Here is a 5,420-nt window from a genome sequence, read left to right as displayed (position 1 = left end):
GAGGAACCATTGGAGATTGTGTTCCCATAAGAGGCAGAGGAACGGCAGAGCCAGCAGCAGGAAGAGGGCTGGCCGGTGATGATGCATCACCGGTGGAGGGAGAGTTGGAGCAAACGGCGCAGGAGGAGAGTCCATGGGGGAGAAAATTAGGGCCGGCTGCAAAGAGAGAAAATATTAGGAGGCTCTGCTACCAAGTTGAGAAATAATTAGGAGGCTTAACCTAATAGGTTAGCCAACCCTTTCTATATATATGAGTAGGGCAATATACAATAGTAAAGGTGGAGATTACCACATAAGAATATGACTACAATATTTCCTATATAATTACATTCTATAATAAAACTCAAGCTCCTCTTGATCTAATTTTTAGTGATGTTTGGGGTCCTTCCTCTATGTTTTTGTCCGATGTTTTTCACTATTTTGTTATCTTTGTGGATGCCCATACCAAATTTATTTGGTTTTATCCGTTGGTTGCAAAATTTGATGTGTTTGCTATATTACATCAATTTCAGGCACTCGTTGAGCGCCAATTTTTTTAAAAAATTAAGTCTGTTCAAACAGATTGGGGTGGTGAATATCGCAAACTCAATACATATTTTAAAACCATTGGTATTCATCATTGTGTTATTTGTCCACATACTCATGAACAAAATGGAATGGTTGAACGTCGTCATCGACATATTGTTGAAACTAGGCTTACTCTTCTTGGCCAATGTAAAGCTCCCTTAAAATACTGGAGTTATGCGTTTGAAAGTTCAGTATATTTGATAATCGCATGCCCACTGCTGTTCTTAATCATAAAACACCATTTGAATGTCTTTTAAAAACAACTCCTGATTATGCTTTCCTCTGTACTTTCGGGTGTCTTTGTTTTCCATTCCTTCGTCCATACAATGCTCATAAGTTAGATTTTCACTCATCCCCTTGTGTCTTTCTAGGATATAGCAATTCTCATTTAGGATATCGATGTCTTGATTTGTCATCAAACCGTATTTATCTTGCTCGTCATGTTTGTTTTCATGAAACTGTTTTCCCTCTTGACAAAACTGAACAGATTGCAGATTCACCCATACAACCTCTTGCTGCTACTTTACAACCCATCCCATCATTCTATCCAAACACTCACCCGACACCCCCTGCACATAACACAACCCTTAAGGAACCCTTACCATTACCTGCATATCACTGTCATGATCATTCCTTAGGTACAGGTTCAGACTTGCCGTTCTCTCTTGCTGGTTCATCTACCATCTCCCCTGTTTTTCCCAACAGCAGTGAACAAAATGTTGAGGTCACCCCTATTGGATCCCCTGTATTGAGCTCATCATTGCCAGGTTCTTCATCTATTTCCTTTCATGGACTTAATTTATGTGTTGATTTGTCTCAATTCTCCCTTCAGCAAGCTACGGCCAGTGCGTCTGCCACTCCCCCTCCTGCTGCCTGCACCCACTCCATGATACTTCGCCCACGTGTATCCAAGACAGCAAATTTTAGTGTCTCCCCTGCCTCCCGAGTAGATTCTCTACCACAACAGGAACCACTTTATTTCAAGGATGCCAACCAGTACTTGATTTGGCATAATGCTATGACAGAGGAAATCAAGGCACTTCACGGTAATCACACTTGGTCACTAGTGCCCTTACATCCATCCATGTATGTGGTAGGCAGTAGGTGGGTTTATAAGATTTAACAGCACGTCGATGGTCGAGTTGACAGATATAATGTAACAGTCTCAAATCATGATGTCATGAAATCTCCAAACATTTATTTACCAATGTCAAGTATTGGGTAACATGTCTAAATTTATGGGATTTTTTTTTTTTTTGAAAATTTCGGCAGAGTTTCCTCTGTTTTTGTTTGTACCAAGTTATCGACAACACTTCTAATATATATCATTATGACTTCCATCTTGATCCAATCATCCTGGATCACATTCCAATCATCAAACAATAACGCAATACTTATACTTATCAATTAATAATCAACATAAATGTACTCCCAAAGCAACCCAAAGGATAAACAAATTCATCACAAACATAATAAATGCTAACTAACTACTTAAATACAACATTAAGATTAAGAGTCATATTATGTTTATAATAAATCTTATCTTATCATTTTGAAAATGATTTGATCATACTAATAACTATACATATATATAATACATCCACTACCTATTACACCTTCTACTTGATTTTTACATCACAAAAGGATTTACATTGAAAGTAACGACATGAATATTACATTCCAAAATGGTAATTCATAAACAGGAGAATTCCTACATCTAACGATCTGCATCACCTCGTGGCATACCTGTTTCAACAACAACCATATTAATTAACTTTCTCATTATATTAATCTAACATTAAATAATTACTCTTAACCTTTGAAATTTAGTACTTCTACTTCAATCTAACTTACTCCTATAATTTACATAATCTTTTTAGGACTTAAAAAATCCAACTAATTCCTCTTATTTACCAAATACATCTAACACTTCCATATAGATACCCAAAATTCATTTTTTCCTTCCTCGGTTACCAATAGACCTAGTAATTCCATTCGAATTACCTATCATCCAGCTAACCTTTTTTGTTAGCCAATCAATCTGGTAATTACATAGAAATTACTCCTTATCCAGTTAACCTCTTTGTTAACCAATAAACCCGGTAATTCTCTTTATTACCCAAAATCCGACTAACCCATTTCGGTTAGCAAAATCAATCCGGTAATTCCATATGAATCACCCAGTATCTGGCTAATCTCTTTTGTTAGCCAATCAATCCAATAATTCCATTCGAATTACCTAGCATCCGGCTAATCTCTTGTATTAGTCAAAAAATCCGGTAATTCCATACGAATTACCCCATATCCGGTTAACCTCTTTGTTAACCAATAAAACCAGTAATTTCACATAATCAAAACTCAAATTATTCATTTGCTCCATTCATTTAATATCAATTAAATAAGCAACATAGATAATTAGGAAAACTAAAAATTACAAAAAGAGGTGACTAATTCACCTACCTTCTGTTCGGGATGACCCAGCTCCTCCTGTCTGATGACCAGCTCCAGACACAGCTCCTGAATCAATCAAGTGTCATTATATCATTAGTCCATCAATATTTTTTTCTTATGTGCCGAAACATAAAGCACATAATATTTTTATTTGTAATTTGTTCTAATAAAAATTCATTCTCAAATATAACATCATTATTTTACATACAAACCTCATATTTAACTCAAGTTACTTCTTTGTTTTCTCTATGTTCATAATTCCTCCATCAAATTATTCTTCTATTCTTTTATACCCTCACATCATATTATTTATTTTATTTAAATACTATATTTAAACACAATCTAGGCATCTTGTCTTCATATTTTCTTTTAACTAGTTTATTTCTCTTTTAATTTGAATTTACATATTATTATTATTATTATTATTATTTTCTCAACTTAAATGCTATCTCTTCATTTAGTCTTTCTTACATTTTCATTTATCATGATTAAACATGGTTTTTTTCTAAACATTAACATCAAAAGTCATTCTCCCATTTTTATTTTTATTTTCTTCATTGGCCGAATGTGATGTTTCTTTTTGCTCCCCCAAATCTCTCTTCATTTACTTGTTATTTCAACTTGTTTTCATTCTATTCCTCTTCAATTTCATCATTTTCCCTTCCCCTCCTAATTCCCCCAAATTCACATAAAGAACCCTAAGTTCAATAATCTAGGATTTAAGGGAAACTAAGGTAAAGTTCCATGAAATTACTTCCTAATTTAATCAAATAAGCTTAGGAAAAACATCTAAATCAACATTAAATCCAAACTTCTCATGCTTACCTATTGTTTTTCTTCCAATTTCTCTTCTCTTCCAAGGTTAGCTGAATTCCCCTTCTCAAATCCTCCTTCCTTCACTTGATTTAGTGTTTTATAAGTTTAACTTGCAAGTTTATAAAGTTACTCTCTCAATTTCCTTATTGTTTTTCCTTACTTTTCTCTCTATCTCTCACGTTATGCTCTGTTTTTTCTTTTCATCTTTTTGTTTCTGCCCATTCGGCAGTTAATAGCAGAGAAGGAGGGCTTATATATTTTCTTTTCAATGGCAAATAACTATTCTACCCCTAATGAGCATTTTTGCCTCTATTTGACGGTCCTTATTTTTTTTCTAGCACTACCGAGCTCCATTCATCTTAAAATTTTAACCAGGTTTTATTCAGTATATTTTAAGGTTCTTCAAAAATTTTCGGCTCAATCCGATGGTCGGATTAAAAATTACGTCCAATAACGTAAAACTAGTCGAATTGTGATTTTTCGTCAAATTTCCGAATTTCTCTAAAAATTCTGAAATTTTAACCCAAGCTAAGGCATGATATTAGAACACTCCACGAAAATTTTCAGAATTTTCTGATCACCCAATCAAGAGTTACGAATTATTTTGTCTTACCTAAAACTAGTCAATTTATGATTTTTCACCTGGAGGTTTTACATATAAAGCACGGTTGGTTGCCCGCGGTTTCACGCAGCAAGAGGGGATTGATTACTTGGAGACATTTAGTCCAGTGGTTAAGCCTACCACGGTTAGACTTGTGATCACGATTGCTGTCACACATGGTTGGAAAATTCATCAGTTAGATGTCCATAATGCCTTCCTAAATGGTATTCTTCAGGAAGAAGTTTACATGGTACAACTACCTGGCTTTGTTGATCCTACACTTCCATCTTATGTGTGTCGTCTTCATAAATCTCTGTATGGGTTGAAACAAGCACCTCGAGCATGGTACAATCGGTTAAGTGAATTTCTCATCTCCATTGGATTTCAGGCATCCAAGGTTGATACTTCTCTATTTATTCTTTCCTTCGGTGGTGCAATGATCTATCTGCTTGTGTATATTGATGATATTCTATTAACTGGGAGTGACTCGGCCTTGCTTCAACGACTGATTACTTTGTTGAGTTCAGAGTTTAAGCTTCGGGACTTAGGGTTTTTCTCTTCTTCCTAGGAATAGAAGTTAAATCGACTTCTATGGGTCTCTTACTAAGTCAACACAAGTATACACTAGACATTATCCAACAAGCAGGTATGACTTCTTGCAAACCAGTTGATACTCCGTTGTCTTCCTCGTCTAAATTGGGATCCGTGCCTGGTACTCTTCACTCTACCCCAACACGGTATAAACAGATTGTTGGTGCTCTATAGTACCTTACTTTCACTAGACCTGATATTTGTTATGCAGTAAACAAGGTGTGTCAATTTATGCATGCTCCTACTGAGGATCATTGGGCGGCAGTTAAACGCATCTTACGTTACCTTCAGGCTACAGCCTCCTATGGTTTGCATATTACTCGAGACTCATACTTGTCTCTTCATGGCTTTACTGATGCTGAATGGGCTGGTAGTATTGACAATCGAAAATCAA

General features: G+C 35.6%; 1 long non-coding RNA gene across 1 annotated transcript; it reads right to left on the bottom strand.

The window, feature by feature from the left end:
• Positions 1-2,088: 2,088 nt before the first annotated feature.
• Positions 2,089-4,074, bottom strand: LOC118062096 (uncharacterized). Its single transcript, XR_004689707.2, has 3 exons — positions 3,844-4,074; positions 3,028-3,084; positions 2,089-2,313 (listed from the first exon to the last, which is right to left on the bottom strand). It is a non-coding gene; the product is annotated as an uncharacterized lncRNA (long non-coding RNA).
• Between the last annotated feature and the right edge of the window lie 1,346 nt (positions 4,075-5,420).

Source organism: Populus alba, chromosome 11 (assembly GCF_005239225.2).
Source record: "Populus alba chromosome 11, ASM523922v2, whole genome shotgun sequence".
Taxonomy (NCBI): domain Eukaryota; kingdom Viridiplantae; phylum Streptophyta; class Magnoliopsida; order Malpighiales; family Salicaceae; genus Populus; species Populus alba.
Note: the sequence above shows the minus strand (reverse complement) of the source record. Positions and strands in the feature narration are given on the sequence as shown.